This window comes from Palaemon carinicauda, chromosome 3 (assembly GCF_036898095.1).
Source record: "Palaemon carinicauda isolate YSFRI2023 chromosome 3, ASM3689809v2, whole genome shotgun sequence".
In the NCBI taxonomy this organism is placed as follows: Eukaryota; Metazoa; Arthropoda; class Malacostraca; order Decapoda; family Palaemonidae; genus Palaemon; species Palaemon carinicauda.
The window spans coordinates 98,751,556-98,771,555 of record NC_090727.1 but is presented as its reverse complement, the minus strand read 5'-3'; positions in this window follow the sequence as shown (position 1 = coordinate 98,771,555).

The window sequence follows — 20,000 nt, the reverse complement described above, 5'->3', positions numbered from 1 at the left end:
GAGCTGTGTTCTTGCTTAAATTCCTTCAGTTATCCTCATGAAGGAACACAAGTTAAAGATAAACTAAACCATGACAGATAGTTGCCTTTTATGAGGATCTTTGGTGGGGGGGGGAGTAGATAGGATGTGAATGCTGTGGAAGGTAATACCACAAGAAGTATGTCTTTATAGACCCCAAAATCAGAGACAAACTCATAAACAAATTGAAATGACTTTGCCCTAATTGTGTAGATGGAGCAAGTAAAGCCACGACAAATATGCCGAAAAAGGATAATTTAAATGCAAGAAATATGGCAACTCATAATAAAGCTCAAAGTTTACCTAATGCTAGAGGTGTGGCACTTTAAAATAGAGGTAAAAAAGGCTCTAGTGCTGAAGGTAAGGAACCTCGATATTGACGTCAATGAGCTTTTAATACTAGATATATGGCACCTCAAAATAGAGGTCAAAGAACTTCTAATGGTAAAAGTATGGAACTTCAAAATTAGATGTCAAAGACGCTCAAATGCCAGAGGTAAAAAGCTACTAAAAAGAGGCCAAAGAGCCTCTAATACTAGAGGTAAGGAATTTCAATATAGAGGTCGAAGAGCATCTAATACTAGAAGTATGGCACCTTCAACCAGAGATCAAAGCAAAGCCTCCAATACTTAATGTATGGCACCTGTAAATGGATGTCAAGGAACTTATAATGCTGGAAATATGGTACTTAAAAAATAGTTGTCATAGACCCTCTAATGCTAGAAGTAAGGAGCTTCCATATAGAAGTCAAGGAGCCTCTAATACTACAGGTATGGCACCTCAAAATAGAGGTCAAAGAACCTCTAATGCTAAAGGTAAAAAGCTAATAAATGAAGGTAAAAAGGCCTCTATTACTAGGGGTAAGTAACTTCAATATAGAGGCCAAAACGCCTCTAATACTAGAAGTATGGCATCTCAAAATAGATTTCAACGAACCTCTAATGCTAGACGTATGTCACTTCAAAAATGGATGTCAGAGGCTCTCTAATGCTAGTGGTAATGAGCTACTAAATAGAGGTTAAATAGCCTCTAATACTAGAGGAATTCAACCTCAATATAGGGGTCAAAGAACCTCAAATGCTAGAAGTAGAGCACCTCAAAATAGAGGCTAAATACCCTCTAATGGTAGAAGTAACACCCCCATTAAATAGACGTTAAAGAGCCGCTAATGCTAGAAGTATGGCACCTCAAAATAAAGGTTAAGGAGTCTCTAATGCTAAAGTATGGCACCTCAAAATAGAGGTTAAATACCATATAATGGTAGAAGTAAGACCCCATTAAATAGACGTTAAAGAGCCTCTCATGCTAGACGTATGGCACCTCAAAATAGAGGTTAAGGAGTCTCTAATGCTAAAAGTATGGCACTTCAAAAAGATGTTAGAGCCTCTAATCCTAAAGGTAAAGCGACTCGAAATAAGAGGTCAAAATGGCTCTAATGATAAAAGAAACTCTAATGCTAGATGTAAGTCTCCTCAAAATAGAGGTCAAGGAACCTCTAATGCTAAAACTATAGTACCACAACATATTAAAATGGTAATGGAGAAGAAAATATCTAAATAGCAAAAAGGGCTGAGCAAGCAACAAATAGACAGTTTCTGGTCCACTGCAGGAGAAAGGCCTCATACATGACAATATTTATATTGAGCTGTGTTCTAACTTAAATTCCTTTAGTTATCCTCCAGAAGGAACAAAAGTTAAAGATAAAACTAAACTATCACGTATAGTTGCCCTTTATGTGGATCTTTGTTGGGGGGGGAAGGGTGAGTGGAGAGGACGTGAATGCTGTGGAAGGTTCTACCACAGGAAGTGTCTTTATAGACGCCAAAATCAGAGACAAAGTTAGAAAAAAAAAACTTGCAATGGCTTTGCCTCAATTGTGTAGAAGAAGCCAAGTAAAAATAGCCATGACGAATATGTCGAAGAAGGATAATCAAATGCAATAAATATGGCACCTTATAATAAAGTTAAAAAAAACTACCTAATGCTAGAAGTATGAAACTTCAAAATAGAGGTCAAAGAGGCTCTAATGCTAAAGGTAAGGAACCTTAATGTTAAGGTCAATGGCATTCTAACGATAGCAGTATGGGACTTCAAAAAAAGATGTCAAAGATCCTCTAATGCTAAAAGTATAGCACTTCAAAAATAGATGTCAAAGACCATCTAAAGCTATGTAGTAGGTTGGCCAGAGCACCAGCCACCCGTGGAGATACTACAGCTAGGGAGTTATTGGGTCTTTTGACTGTCCAGACAGCTCTATATTGGATCCTTCTATCTGGTTACGGTTCATTTTCCCTTTGCCTCCACATACACCGAATAGTCTGGCCTATTCTTTACATATTCTCCTCTGTCCTCATACACCTGACAACACCGAGATTTACAAACAATTCTTCTATCAAGGGGTTAACTACTGTAGTGTAATTGTTCTTGGTAAGCGACTCTTCTAGGAAAAGGACACTCCAAAATCAAACCATTGATCTCTAGTCTTGGATAGTGCCATAGCCTCTATAAGATGATCTTTCACTGTCTTGGGTTAGTGTTCTCTTGCTTGACGGTACATCCGAGCACACTATTGTCTTCTTTCTCTTTCATTTGTTTTCTTCAAGTTTTTTATAATTTATATAGTAAATATATATTTTAAGTGGCTACTTTTCTTGAAATATTTTATTTTTCCTGTTTCCTTTCCTCACTGGACTATTTTCCCTGATGGGGCCGCCGGCCTTATAGCATCTTGCTTTTCCAACTAGGGTAGTATTTTAGCAAGTAATAATAATAATAATAATAATAATAATAATAATAATAATAATAATAAAAGTTAAGAGCTACTAAATAAAAGCCAAACAGCCTCTAATACTAGAGGTAAGGACCCTTAAACTAGAGATTAAGGAGCCTCTAATGCTAGACATTATCTTCCTTAAATAAGAGGTCATAAAGCCTCTAATGCTGGAGGTGAGGTGCCTAAAAATAGAGGCCTAAGAGCCTATAATGCTACAAGTAATGCACTACTAAATAGAAGCCAATGAGCCTATAATCATAAAGGTGAGGAGTCTCAAAATAGGGGTCAAAGAGTCTCTTATGTTAAAGGTAAGGTGCCTCAAAAGAAATGTCAAAGAACTTATAATGCCAGAAGTAAGGCACTGCTATATAGAAGGCAAAGAGCCTCTAATCGTGAATACAAGGAGTCTCAAAATAGGGGTCAAAGGGTCTCTAAACCTAGAATTAAGGCACCTCAAAATATAGGTTAAAGAGCCTCTGATACTAGAGGTAATGTTCCTTAAAATAGAGGTCAAAGAATGTCTGATTCTTGATATTTAGCACTTGAAGAAAGTTGTGTGTGACGGTCACATATCTACAAACTAGGGCAGAAACTAGGTTTAATACATTTCCTCAAAGGACAGGAAAATCTCTCTCTCTCTCTCTCTCTCTCTCTCTCTCTCTCTCTCTCTCTCTCTCTCTCTCTCTCTCTCTCTCTCTCTCTCTATATATATATATATATATATATATATATATATATATATATATATATATATATATATATATATATATATATATATAAGGATCGTTGGTTAGCTGCATTACGTTCAATTATTGATTTCATTTCACTCTAGAACACTAAGATGGCCGTCACTGACCAGAAAAATAATTTGCGTTAAAATTAAATATCACCCTAAAAATTGTGTTGTCTTTAACCAAAGTCATAATTTTAACCTAATCCCATATTATCCTCTTTCTGAAAATCCAACTTATCTGGAACCATAAAGAAATTGATAACTTAGAAATCCAGATTTTCTGTATCAAATCATTTTTATCTTTTCACTCTCGTGGCTTAACACACGCACACAAACACACTCACACATATATGTAAATACATACATACACACACACACACACACACACACACATATATATATATATATATATATATATATATATGTGTGTGTGTGTGTGTGTGTGTGTGTACATACATATACATATAATATATATATATATTTTATATAAATATATACATATATATATATTATACATACACGTTTACACATTTATACTACACTATATATATATATATATATATATATATATATATATATATATATATATATAATATATATATAACTATATACACACACACACACACATATATATATATATATATATATATATATATATATATATATATATATATTTATCAGTCACAAAACTGCACGCAAAAGATATTCAAGTGTAAAATACACAGGAAACAGGAAAGTAAAAGGGCAGGTACCAAACACTTTCTTTTGTTACGTACACTTCTCAATGGTCCATATATATACATATATATATATATATATATATATATATATATATATATATATATATATATATATATATATATATATATATATATATACTTTAATACCCACATCAAAATGACGATCCCAGGCTGATGACTAAAAAACTTTTCTACGTCTCGGTGCCAGGAGAGACAGTTGTTTATAGTCAAAGAAAACTATTATTTCTTGGTAAAGATCAAAGGCCACTATAAATGTTTTAGGCTAAGCATAAACCGTAGCTTTTATTGATTATGATAATGGTTGATATAAAAAATAAATGAGAATAATAATAATAATAATAATAATAATAATAATAATAATAATAATAATAATAATAATAATAATAATAATAATAATAATAATAATAATGTTGAGAAAGTAGTAGTAGTAGATTGCCCAGCCTATACTGCTGGACACGGGCTTTTGCGTTGGCAGCCCGTCATGTCAATACCCATCAAAATAATTTCATAATATATCGTCATTCTAAATATCTATGTGATTTTTTTATTATTAAACCTTTAAAATCTTAATTATATTCCGAAATTAATGTGAATTATACTTTTATAGAAATAATATATATATTTATTAGGAATTTAATGATTCATATAAGGAATAACTAATTATATATGCTATTTTGTCACTGAAATCGAGGAGATAATTTGCTTGTGTGCAAGTTGCTGAGAGTGAGAGGAGCAGCAACGAGAAAGGGGTAGAGGTAATCCCAAGTGTTTCAAGTATCTATAGACAATTTAAATACGTTAATTAAAGAATAAAATCAGTTAGATCAAAGCCACAGATAAGGGGAAAAGGAAGAGCGTCACAAATAGAAAAAAAAAAAGAATAGAAAATGGCTTAATAAGCAAGTTTGAATAACATTCAGTTAACCGTCAGCAGCCCAACGTATTCGTAAGACTGAGTCTTTTCTTATCACTTCTTTCGGTTGAAGCAGATTCTTCAAATGATGCTACATCAAAACATAAAAACCTCGCCATGTTTTCCTTTTAATTTTTTTCATCTCTTTTGGGCCAAGGATTAGGCTAAGTCAACGAGATTTCAAATTTGATTTTTCACTTTTCCTGTCATTACTATTATCATTTTTTCCAACAGGGGTTGCAGCAGATTAAGTGAGGATAGAAAAGCAAAAGCACCACCTGTAGAGCCTCCTCAACCATCATGGCACCGATGATCCTCCAGTATCAAACATAAAATGTTTACTTAACCAAGATCTGTAGACCTTACAAAAGACATTGGCTTTATCAATGAGTTACGAAAAAAAAACCTGAAAAAAGAAAGTCACTACGAAGAGATAGCGTTTCCTTCGTGGTGTCAAAGTCCCAGACGGATGAGATGCCATTTTTCTTTTAGTCTGTCACAATCATCATATCTCCTAAAGGCAGATTATCTTAATTTACATTTGCTGCATAGTAAGTTTTCATTTAGGTGAAGGCATACTAATTTTTAAAAGAAATACCATTAGAACATCCGAGGAAAGAGAGAAAACAGAGTCATGGCTTCTACAATACATCAATATGTTTTAAACGTTGCATTGTAGGCCTATATGACATTACAGCTTCTGCATCTACATGTTTTCAACGTTGAATTGTAGGCCTATATGACATTACAGCTCTGCATCTACATGTTTTAAGCGTTGCATTGTAGGCATATCTGACATTATAGCTTCTGCATTTACATGTTTTAAGCGTTGCATAGTAGGCCTATATGACATCACAGCTTCTGCAGCTATAGAGCGTTGCATTGAAGGCCTACCTGACATTACCGGCACATTGTTCCTTTTGTGCAGTATTCTAAAATCAAGCATTTATATTCCTCTTGTGTTTCTTCAGTAGCAGCAAATATGATCTATTTCAGTGTACAAACGATTACGCAATTTCCCAGAAATTTAGACAACTTCAGATTCCGAGGGAAAAATAATCAAGAGAAACTATTTTGATGAGTTACTTTTCATGAATTAAACTGACCAGTTTTAATATTTTAATATTTTAAAGAGTTTGAATTAAAATTCATTATATATATGGTCATCATCTTTTCCTAGGCCTATTGACCCTAACGGCCCCGGTTACATTTCGCCAGCCGTCTCTATCTTGCGCTTTTAAATCAATACTTCTCCATTCATCATCTACTTCATACATCACATGCTGTAAAATTGAAGTTTCCAAAGAATTTTATCAAACCTGGTCTACTGGTATTGTTTGGACCGTAGACAGTCATAATTACGAACAAACAATAGTTATAGTGAAATCTTGGAAACTATTTGTGACTGTTCGATGGAAATTTTAGGCCGGATATTTAGGTTAAGAAATGGAAATGTTTATAGGCCTAATAAATACGGAGTATTGAATTTGAGGGTGAAAAGTCTTGTATCTTTAAAGCACATCTCAGTGACACAGTGTTCAGACAAAACTTCCGACCCCTGAAAGGTCGACATGATATTTTTTCTTGTATATAATATGTTTTGATCGTTTAAGACTTCTTGCAACACACCAGAGAACCCGCTGCTTCCTAATAAGCTATTGCTGAGCCATAATTGAAAACAAGGTTCCTAACAGCTATACTCTCATTGCAAAGCATCGACTCTAGAAGAGTTTAGCTATTCAAGTAACTGTCTGTTTCTTTCGACCTCATTATCCCCATTGTATAACAGGGTCGGCCTCTCGAGTCTACTCTTCGAATCTATTTATTTGATTTTCCTCTTTTGTACAGTACATTAAAACAAAATTTTATCAATGATTTTAAAAGTAAATTATTTTTTTGAAATCATATTTAAATAGGAATAGTGTTATCCAGTTTTGTCCTTTAAGAGTTAATAAAGAGATTCATATTGTGTTGACTCGAAAATTAAGTAAAGGGAAAATGTGCTTTATCCAGCAAGGGATCTGACAGTACCCAATAACTTTCGCAATAGTATCAATGGGTGCCTACCATTGGCCATCAAAATACTGATCTATTTGCTAAAATAATATTTAAAATTCATAAATAGCTATAATGATGATTATTATGAAAGGCAACTAAATTCTTAATTATCAAACTTTATAAAAAATTATGAATTTATCAACAAATCTATAAACTTTACATAAAATGTTTGAGTCTTCTTAAATAGAGAATATTTTCCGACAAGTAATGGCAGTGATGTCTGTATCGTCCTGGATAACCTGAAGTAAAGAGACTCGGGTTTTCCGAGAGTCCTGGGTCGGGTCAAGCCCTAAGAAATCGACTCCGTTGAGGATCCTTCCTCTTGGGTGTCTTCCGATTCAGGACTACCTCTCGGTTTGGGGTTCCGAGACAGGCAGGATAGAAATAGAGTATCCTGCCACTGACGTCCCCCGGTTATCCAGCAATACAGCAACAGGCTTTCTTTGGTCTGGTGTTGAATTCTCCTCTTCCCTCTCTCTCTCTCTCTCTCTCTCTCTCTCTCTCTCTCTCTCTCTCTCTCTCTCTCTCTCTCTCTCTCTCTCTCTCTCTCTCTCTCTCTCATAATTATTTATCTTTGCATTGGGCAGGCGTTGTTCGTAATTTGCCACTTAGTAATAAACCTTATATTTCACTTAGGAGATATGTGTATGTATGAAACAACGGTGGTCAACTGCTATGAAAAATTTAATCATTGAAAAATATTGGATCGTTAAAAAAATTGTGCTAGAATATTTCAGAACAAAATAAATACGGTAATGTAGCCCAAATCCCTCTAAATACCGTGATTCTTGGAACTGAGTGTGAAAGAGGGCGTCAAGAGGGAAAATAATTCAAGCTTAATCCTGTTGTCTAATAATAACAATTTATGCATTTGGGTTATGAATTCAAAGTTATTATCTAATATTGCTTGTGTCGTTTTGTGTATAAAGCAAAAGTTAGTTGGGGTCGTGGTTTCGAAACTTGCAATAAATCATTATAAGCCAAGCCACCACAGGACCAATAGAGATCGTATCGAGTTCCTGTGGGTCACATTCTTGCAGGAGAAACATTGTAAAAGTCACCTGGAGCATTTACACCCTTGCTTGTAGAACTGGCATTACAGATTGATCTGCTTAGAAGGGCCAGGGGCATAGCTATGCCCCTGACATCGTGGGTCAACGTGTTGGATGAGGATCTGGATTCAGAGCGTAATTGATGACTGTGAATCCAGCAGAGATGATGTTTTGGTGATCCTCCTCTTGTCTCTCCCAATGCTAATGACAAGAGAAGGGACCCCGGTGGGCTGTTGCCGTTCTCTTGAGGTAGAACCTAAAACTTTAACCCGGGTACAGCAACATATGATCTGGACCGTCAGTTACTGGGTGGAGACGTTGTCTAGGAACCTTCACCTCTGGAGACTGTATCTGGAAACATACTTGGAGACCAAACTGAACGTTGCCTTTCACCCTTCTCTTGAATGGGTGATGTCAAAAGAGAGACCATGAAGTTCCTTGACTCGTTTGGCTAATGTCAAAGTGTGTAGGAACACTGTCTTCTATACCAGGTGAAAATTTGTGGCCTGGTGAAGTGGAAAGTAAGAAAGTCTCCTTAGAGACTGGAGAACTCGAAAGGGTCGTCTCAATTCCGACTGGGAAAAGGCAAATTGTAAGTCCATATGGATTAGGAAAGATCTAGCGATGAGGAGATGACCCCTCCTTTCAGTTTGAAGGCGAGGCTCAATTGTGTGATCGTCTTCACCTGCAGAAACTGAAAAGGGGGTCTTTTCCTGCTGCATACACTCGAGGATTCCGCTATTGCTCGAATAGAGGTATTGAGCGGAGAGATACGCTTTCCCATGACACCAACCACAGAAGACATTATGCTTTACCTGATAGACTGATGCTGAGGAATCCCCCAGATATCTAGACAACCTCTTTGCAACTTATTGCAAAATGCCTCTGTGTGTGAGGAGGTACTGGGTAGTCTCCAAGCATACAATCATAGCGAAGCTATAGCTTGTGGTAAATGTCGAAGTGTGCTTGTCTGAGACGTGGAGAGGGTTCTCTTGGAGGCTCTATATGCCCAGCGGCAAGAGCCCGTGTCTTACATAAGGTAAGGCAATCTACACACACACAAAGGAGGCTCTATCAGGAGCTGCAAAAGGTTTGGAAACCGTTCTGCATAATGCCCTAGCGAAGCTATGAGAGCCCTTGAGAGGCTGACTGATGTTCTAACCCATTTTAATAACAAAAGATAAAAAGTAAAATCACCAGAAAAATAAAAACATTTACCTTATTACATAAAAATGTCATTTTTATATTTTCTTTGAAAATAAGATAGGTTGGTATATCATGAGAATTTAAATGAGATTAAAGAAATGTGTAAAATTCTAATAAATACTCAATATACATATTTTCCGAGTTGTTTCTTGTCGGAAATAAATTTTAAGCCTCCCATACTACAAATACGAATATCTATAGACCATTACTAAATTTGTCACTACATTAATCTTCGTTTATCATCAAAGTATGACCGAATCTTCATAACATAATGCAATAACTTTGATTGCAACCATACAGGCAACTAGAAAACACACACACACACACACACACACACACACACATATATATATATATATATATATATGCGTGTGTATGTGTGTACAGGACCAGATTAAGGCCTTTAAAGGCCCTAAACACTTCAGACTTTGTGTGTGCGCATGTGTGTGCATTGTAGGTACTACGCAAGAATAGAGAACAATGGTTTGATTTTGGAGTGTCCTTCTCCGGAACTAGAACACCTGCTTACCATAGCTAATGAGTCTCGTCTACCCTTGCCAAGAAGAGAGTAGCCAGTAGCCACTGAACAATTACAGTGCAGAAGTTAACCCCTTGAACTAATAAGAATTGTTTGGTAATCTCAGTGTTGTCAGGTGTGTGAAAACAGAGAATGTGGAAAAATTGGCCAGACTATTCGGTGCATGCGTAGGAAAATTAAAAATAAACCGTAACCAAAGAGTTGAATGTAATGTAGCAGTGTCTGGCCAGTCAAAGGACCCCACACAAAATTTTATCCAACGAAATTAAACTAAACGGACAGTGCACAGCGTTTCAAGAGATTGACTTGCAATGTGATAATTATGCGCAATATCATTTCAAAAAATTAACAAGAAACGGATTCTACCTCACTAATTTTGATTGCAATATTATCTACTTCTCTTCTAGCGTCTCCATTTTGTAACTAGTCTTCCACTGTATACTTAAGTGCTTCTAAAATTTTACGGAGAGGGATTTTAAGACTTTCATTTCTAATAAAACTTTTAAGAATTTTCCCCTGGCTGGTTGAGGCTGAAAATGGGTAGACATGTAGAGTAATTATACCGTAGAAGAGAAATTAACTGTCTTTTAACAGTAAACAGAACCTCTGTCTACCTGATTTAGTGAATGAGCTACACAGGTCACATATATACCAAACTTGTTTGTTTAAAAACAAAATGCTGCATCCCTTTATGACACCCAGACAAGTTAGGAAAGTTGTCCTAAGACTAGTCTCTATATTTTGAAAAGTCTAGCTTACAAATTTTACTCAGTCCTGCAACACCTGATTTGTCCTTTGCCTCTCTGGTATGGCTTTCCAATTCCAGAAAAGTTAAGAAACGTTCAATAGGCTGTCCATCTTATAGCACCTAAGTAAAAGACGTAAACTGATCCATATGTGAGAGATATGGTGTTGAATCAACTGACAAACTAAAATAACTATACGATTTTACTTCGTCAACAATGGATACATGGACCTTTTGTGCCATTACTTGAATGAGTTCCTCACAGGTAGTTTTGTACATGTAAGGATTTCCTTTTCAAGCATTTTCAGATTCCGATATTTGGCGTGCTAAAAACGGATCAAACCCAATTATGAATTCAAGAAGCCTTAAAAAGTTTCCATTTTGCAATGATTCAAACCTTTCTTCTGTTTCTCGAAAAGTCAAGCCACATTCAGCCATGACACGCCTCAAGACATGTTCCTATAAAACATCAGGATTAAGGAGAATCGGCACCGCCGCAACTGAGCTTGAAGTTCGCTCGTAAAATGGTTCTACTTATAACAAAAAAAAAAAAAAAAAAAAAAAAAAAAAAAGAGTTGTAAGTATTACATACCCGAAGAGTATGACCCATTAATTTAATCAATAAATACAACATACTGTACATATCAAACCAAGGTACAACATTTAAAGAACCGACAGCTCAACAAACATTAAATTATAACCAAGAAATTGCAGTGTCTGTAAATATTGACCAAAAAAAAAGGTACAGCCTCTAAATGTTAAGCAATATTTTCTAAGGCATATACTGAACACATTATAAAACCTGTGAATAACAGACGAATAAATTACAACCTGAAAATATCTCTCGTATTGAATTACCTTGTAAATATTTAACCAAGAAACCGCACATCCTTTAGATAATAACCCAAAAAAATAATAATCTGTAAATATTATTCAACAAATCACAATTCACTACATAACGGGCACAAACTGCTCAAGATATGGTTCACCCAAGGAATAGTGACTTTCAGAAGTCGCAGGTATTAGTTGCATGATAAGCATAATAAAATTTACAAACATCAACCAATTTTCTGAATTCATGAATATACCGTCTTATTAAAATAATATAATACTATACAGCCACATCACCTTAACTGATATGATTATGAATATAAAAGACACTTGGGAAAAGTGAAATTGTGTATCAACAAACATAATCTATTACTACCGTTCTACTGGTGACTTTTAAAATATCAATGCAGACCAAAACAACGTGAAAAATACCACAATTCTTGACACTATACCTTAACAAACTCATACAGGAACCGCCAGTGATAACATCGCTTACCTGTTAGATGAAATATTAAGTGTTATTCATGATTAATGTCCGGAAAAAATACGTTTTTTTTTATAATTCCGGAAATATTTATGAATAACTTTCTACATCTAGTCATAATGAATTTAATGTGTATATATATATATATATATATATATATATATATATATATATATATATATATATATATATATATATATATATATGCATACTAGTTTACGCAACCCGTCATAAATATATGCACTTGCGCGCACAGCTTTAATCCTTTCCAGCCTCTCCCCCTTTCCTCTCGGGACACTTCCTCTCACTAGGGTATACTACTCTTCGTCCCCTACACGAGGGACATGGAGGGACAGAGTAGTTATACGTCTGGGAATGCCGCTGAACGTAACCGGAAAGATATATGATACAAGGGAAAGATATTGCTGGCGTAACCGGAAAGATATATGATACAAGGGAAAAACGTTTAAAACTTATGCAATTCTTGGGAACATACCAGTAAAAAAAAATGTTGAAACTTACTTTTTAAAAATGAAAAAAAATCACTTGGGAAATCTGTTAAAGAAAATAAAACAATAGGTACAAACTCTGGTTACAGGTAACGAGAATTTTGCACCTCAAAAGTGTTGGTAAAAGGAAAGATCTATCTCTTTAAGTTGGTTTCGTTGACAAAGAGAGCATGCTCACTAGTTGCTTCCCTTCTGTCTTTCTTACTTTGGCCCATGCCTATATAGGGATAATTCATTCAAAGCCCAACTGGTGGCCACATGCGTTGGCAGGTCAAATGTCCGTATGGAACAAAACTATATACTAGAGTCGTCTGTGCTAATAAATGAATAGGCTTCACAATTAATAACAGGGTAATTTATGGGCTTGGTACAATTAGTGCAGTATAATGGGACACTCATGATCATGAGTACGATGGAGAATAGTTTATAATTACAAAGGAAAGCTAGACAGGTAATGGCTTCCACTCTCTTCATTAATCTCTGCTTAATAAAATAATTTATTCATGCATAGAAAGATCATAAAAAAAATGTACTTCAATTTTCATAATATTTAGAAACTAATCAATTACAGAAAACATGGAATTAACTATATATAAAAAAACTATTAAACATACAATTAAGTCTTTTTGACAACTAATAATACACAAACTTCAAGCGTTTACTCAAGTCGGGATGTTTTCACGTCTCTCTCTCTCTCTCTCTCTCTCTCTCTCTCTCTCTCTCTCTCTCTCTCTCTCTCTCCTTCATAAAATACCTGCCACGGGGTTTAATAACACAAATATTCCAATTCGTATCCTGAGCCCATGAAAATAAAACAGTTCCCTTACGGTATTCTTGAAGTATTGCCACTATATGCCAGCAGGATTTAAACTGCAATGGCAAAAGATATTTTGTTCAAAGTAAGAGGCCACTGCATCTCCTTTATGTTTGTTACAGTTTTTTTTTTTTTTTTTTATTCAGGATTATACTTTCTGGATAACCAGGTAGTTATTAATTGTGGTGAATGTAATATGCTTATATTAAAAAAAAATTACGGGCTACAATAATCTTATCTCTTAAAAGAAAAATTCAGATCTAATGTGCATTTTCTGTGTGGAGTGACAAGTACACATTTCTCAGGATTCTTTGTACGTAGGCTTTCTTTTTAAATCAATAATACCTTGAATTGTCATTACAATAGTATTCTCTTACCTCAATTTTTCAGTCAACTGGCTTTGAAATAATCCGATCTATAAATTGTTACAATTTAAAACCACTGTATGTAACATCAATGATTCAATGGGCACCCACCATTTTATGTGCTATATACGAATGCTAAAGTCAAACTTTAAAAATATGTCAATACGGAAATTAACCTTGACCACAACTTTATGATTGTACATTATGCTAAATAATATGATGTTTAGTGTAAAGTCAAGATTACACTTAGATGTTATAAGGCAAATAGGAATTTATCGTTGGGCATAGATTTTATAAGATCTGAGAGAGACTTCATATTTGCAATGAACATTCCAATACTGAAGCCGTAAAGCAGTGAGTAGAGGCGGGTTACATTGTATTTGAATGTATATGCAAGTTCTTTTTCTACTCAAATCCATTTCTGCCAGGATTCACTACCATCTCACATTCCCTCTTTCTGATGGATATCGTAAGGTTCAAAGAGGTTTTTAATCTCTCTCTCTCTCTCTCTCTCTCTCTCTCTCTCTCTCTCTCTCTCTCTCTCTCTCTCTCTCTCTAATTTATTCCTTCCGGAGGGAAATCATCTAAAGATGTTCTGCTCGTACGAGCAAGAGACTTAACATTAGAACAGCTTAATCTAATAAAGACAGAAAAATTAAACTTCTGTTATGAAGCCATTATTTCTTCAAGAAGAAAATGACATATTTCATTTAAACTTCTCTCTCTCTCTCTCTCTCTCTCTCCTCTCTCTCTCTCTCTCTCTCTCTCTCTCTCTCTCTCTCTCTCTCTCTCTCTCTCTCTCTCTCTCTCTCTCTCAGTAATTAAATGAAATTGGAGTTTAATTTCCATTGATTGGCATTCCCTTCCAATCCAGCTTTGTTTCCAAGCATCATTATGTTTCCTTTCTAGAGAAAAACGTTCCTTCCTCTCTCTTGCCATGTTTTTTCTTTTTCTATTTTCTGATAAGTTGAAACACATTCATTAACTTCAATAAGAAGTACGAAACCTCTAGGGTAGTTAAGTCTCCTTTACCAAGGCCTTTTGTTGGTGTAATATTTTCAAACAATATTATATTTAGCTCGGTTGAGCAAATTTCAGGATCATTGTTGATGTTGAAATATTGCTAATGCCGAATATTTCCACTGTTCTCATTATCATGTTTATTTTATTTGGTATTGTCGTGAACGTATGATTTCTATCCAAAAACTTATATCACTACTATTGTTCTATAATTTATTTTCAGCAACAATGTTATTATTTCAGCTGCATTATATTTGCTGCTTTGAAAATTACTAAACCTTTTAGTTGACTTGAATTGAACGCGCTTCGGAAGTCGCTAACTTTCAAGGCAATTACTCGTGTTGTTCTGAGTTTGTAAAAAGGTGGAAACTTTTACGAAGCTTCCCTAAAAACATGTTGCTCTTCGGCAGCCTCCAATTAAGTGATCTCGGTGTTAAATTACCCTGATGAAACAAACAGCCACACTGTGTAATCTACAATAAGCAACATCAATACCGTCCGAGGGTTCTTTCTATTTCTTTTACCCCACCAAAAAGAAGAAAATTAAAAGAATGTGTTTTTGAGATTTAGTTTTAACCTTGAATATTCCCAAACTCGGCTTCAACACGACTAATTCTTTCTAAAATTAAACATCAACAGCACACTTAGACGGCCTATCGTTTTAGATATTAGGTTTTCCACCTTAATAGCAAACTGACAACAATAATAATAACCGAAATGTATAGGGTATATATCAAATGTTTCTTCAGTCATTACCCTGAGAGAGAGAGAGAGAGAGAGAGAGAGAGAGAGAGAGAGAGAGAGAGAGAGAGAGAGAGAATTAAAATGGCGTGAATGGATTTTGGTGACAAAGTTCCTGGCTTCTATAAATAACATGTAATGAGACTGATATTTCCTTTGTCTCATCTATTCTTCTGCATCTGATCGTGAAACTGCCCTTTAGGTCAGACATCATTAATGCTATAACTAGCCCCTTTGAGATCACAGCATTAGTAAGACAAAATTAAACTGCCAGGAAATTTAGTCTCTACCTTTTTACAGTAAAATAAAGCCGTGAGTATATCTAAATAGATTAGATACTATTCTTTGCCAACACAAACTACGAAGTGTACAGCAGTAGCTACTGCTAACGCTAAAGCTAAAACAAGCCAATTAACATCGTCATACTCACAAAAAAGAAATTGTGAAATTACTGCATATTTCACTTGTTTCAGTTGAAAGGTTCAACAAATGTTGAACAATTTAACACAAAATCGAAGGCTAAAGAAATTTTGCAACCGATTATATTCGCTTTCCAGATAAGAGGAAACAGGTGCTGTCCTTCACCAAGGGTAAATTAATATCAGCTGCAAGTTGTCAAACCAGGAAAAGACATTGCTTTACGTCTATCTGGTTTAAAGTTACTGTCTCTTTATAGAACCGTTTAAAGCTTTCCATTAAAGATGAAATTTCAGTTTATTTATAAGTGACATAGGATGTCAAAATTTCCATTAACATAAAGCTTAAGCGAAAATAAAAGGCGATTATTACAGAAAACGCGAAAAGAGAGTTGACTGGGAGGAATAAAAGCTGAACCCAACCAAAAAAGTCAAGTTTATTGGCTGAATAACTTTTTAATTTCGCCAAGTTTCAGTAGCTTTATTTATATCATAAGATGCTGGGATTATTACACGAAAGAAAAAGAAAGGTAATTTAACATACGATGCATGGAACCATGATTAATCTAAGCATAATGCTCACTAACTTAAATGGGGACGCTATGTATATTCTTAGCTGGAATATAGTTATGTACATACGGAAGATAAAAAGCAATAATTATCAAAGCAAGAAAAGACCTTCCTAAACTAGTAGAGATAGATGGCAATGCTCTAATCAAAAATAGAAAACTCTTTTTAACATAAAAAGGCAATGGCTATATCCGATGAAAAAATAGAAAACTGATTAGAGGCCTTTAATACACTCATAAATGGAAATATTCTTACATAACTTGGAAAAAGAAGTGATGACTGCTCCCAGGATCATATAAAATTCACATACTATGAAGAGAAAATTGTACTTGCTGCAACCGAGAAATGAACGACCACACACACAAAAAAATGGCAACACTTACTTTAGGCAGGAAGGGAAATTTTGCTTACTTAGCTGCCGAAGACGTAGTTAATCACAGCAGGAGCGGAAAGCTAATTTTCTTGGAAATGGAAGAAGTAATAAAAACTAACACAGACAACTCTCCAGCTTAAGAGAAGAAACACTGAATACATCTCTCAGTGGAGTTACGAAGCTAATCAAGTTAATAGTTAGTGATAACTCCACCCATCAGGATGGGATGATTTCTTAAGAAAAAATAAAGAATGATTAAGCAGGGACAGAAAACTTCCTATTCAAGTAGAAGCAGGGACAGAAAACTTCCTATTCAAGTAGAAGCAGGGACAGAAAACTTCCTATTCAAGTAGAAGCAGGGACAGAAAACTTCCTATTCAAGTAGAAGCAGGGACAGATAACTTCCTATTCAAGTAGCAAAGGGAAAGTAAAATGGAAATACAGATTCGAAAGCCTCGTCAATTAGAAACGATAAATAACTTTTTTAATCCAATAGTGAACGAAAACTAGAAGGTTTGAATAGGAAAAATACTACGCAAATCAAATAACCCTAGAGGAGCGAAATAGACATTCTTAAGTCAATCGGACGAAAAGTTGTTTAAATAGAAAGTACATAATTATCCACAAAATAGTAGGTAGATACAAGAACATGAATTTTAATTCGAACACAGATGAGGTATGTTTTCTAACTATGATATTAAAACCATTAAGATTATTATTAAAATTATTGAAATTATTATTATTAAAATTATAAAAAATATAATGGGTTTCTTTCTGGAAAACTAAAGGCTTAATTGTGCCAGCTGCTATTGAATCTACTACTTTTACAAAAGTTAGTTCTATTATCTATAGCATTATCATTATCAGTACTGTCCTTAATAATGATATATTCAGAATATCCCTTTCATTATTACTGCCATTACTATCATCATTATATTAATTGTCCTAATCACTGCCTTTATTATTATAGTTCATCAGAAGTAGGCCATCTCATCTAGACACATGTCAAGACAAACCACCTCATTTGGGAGTTTGAACAAAATACTAATTATTTTACTAAAGGAAAATAATGACATTCACTGAACACACATGAAATATTGAACCCACTTTCATACCAAGAGAAACCAACAAATGAAATTTAATCATATTCAACGAATGATACAACACGAAGTAAAGAGGATTCCTTGGTACAAAGGATCCTTTGGGAATATGGCCCAGTGTGAAAATAATAGCAAATGTCCTTTACATTTCGAAAACGATGATCGCACATCTGCAATCAAATCCGAATGACTCATTGAATGTAGGGCAACTGAAAGGGGACGACAAGAAATACGTGCTCATAAAACAGCAATGGTCACAATAATGTATATTTCACTTCCATTACAAGGGAAATAGTCAATATTGATTGCTATTGCATCAGCAACATTTGCAATCGGATATAGAACCTTTGGCCAAATGTTTACGGCCGTTGTGTTCTTACAGTAATAACATAGTAAGAATACCTCCGGAGCTCCATAACCGCATTCACTTATGAAGACTTCTTCGTCATTTTTTTTTCTTAAGTGTGAAGCCTGTTTAGGATTTCCGAGAGAGAGAGAGAGAGAGAGAGAGAGAGAGAGGAGAGAGAGAGAGAGAGAGAGAGAGAGAGAGAATATGTATGCGTCGAAAGAATGCAACTCTTCTCTGAAGACTTTCTAAGAATACCTCCGGAGCTCCGGAAACCGCATTCTCTTATGAAGACTTACTTCTTGTCATTTTTTTCTCTTAAGTGTGAAGCCTGTTTAGGATTTCCAAGTGAGAGAGAAAGAGAGAGAGAGAGAGAGAGAGAGAGAGAGAGAGAGAGAGAGAGAGAGAGAGAGAGAGAGAGAGAATATGTATGCGTCGAAAGAATGCAACTCTTCTCTGAAGACTATCTAAGAATACCTCCGGAGCTACGGAAAACGCATTCTCTTATGAAGACTTTTTAATTTTTTTTTTCTTAAAACTAAGCCTGATACAGGGACTCTATATCGTTGGCCTGGCGGGGCTCCCCCCTTCCCGGCGGGAGGGGAGGGCTCCCCCCCCTCGCTGGCGCTGGGCGGTAGCCACCCCCACCCCTGCTGGCACTGGGCAGCTGCCCCCGCCTCCCCACCCGGTTGGCGCTGGGTGGCTGCCCCCCCTCCCCCCGCTGGCGCTGGGCGGCTGCCCCCACGCTGGCGCTGGGTGGCTGCTCCCCGCTGGCGCTGGGCGGCTCCCCCCCCCCCCCCGGTGGCGCTGGGCAGCTGCCCCCCCCCCCGGTGGCAATGGGCAGCTGCCCCGCACCCCCCCCCCCGGTGGCGCTGGGCAACTACCCCCCCCCCCCCCGGTGGCGCTGGGCAGCTGCCCCCCCACACCCACACCCCCCCCTCGCTGGCACTGGGCGGCTGCCACCCCCCCCCCCGGGCACTGGGTGGCTGCGCCCCCCATCCCCCCCCCCGCCCCAAACCGCTGGCGCTGATCAGCTGCCCCCCCCCCCCCCCCCCGAAAATGTAATGCGGAGAGAGAGAGAGAGAGAGAGAGAGAGAGAGAGACTTTTACTGGGTGTAACTGCTAATTAAAAACCGAACTTTGAACAGTTCTTTTTATCCTGACAAGTTAATAGCAATAGAATTAATTGTCTCGACCCTTGTTTTCGCCAAACGTGTTTTCTCCCCACTTCTACAAAAGGTTTAATGATAGAACATTTTAAAAAGCATTTGTAATGATCCAGTTCCCAAAAAGTTATGAGTAGTATAGCTCGCTATATTGGAGAACATAGTAAAATATAGGATAACGATCTTAAGAAGAGATAAACACTTACAAACAAATAAAACGGTAGAGATGAAACTAAAATCATGGAAATTCTGAAAAAAAAAATCACACGCTATTTGATTTAGCCAGTAAATGTTAATGAGGCGACTATACTATATATTAAGGATATGTCTTTGAACTCGAACATTTCCGGTTCTCCTCTTTTAATTATAACCGAAGTCGTAGTTGGTGTCTTTCTTTGAATTTTTAATGAACACTTTTGGAGTAATATTAAACTTCAATTTTGATGAATATTTACATTGTCTCTCAAC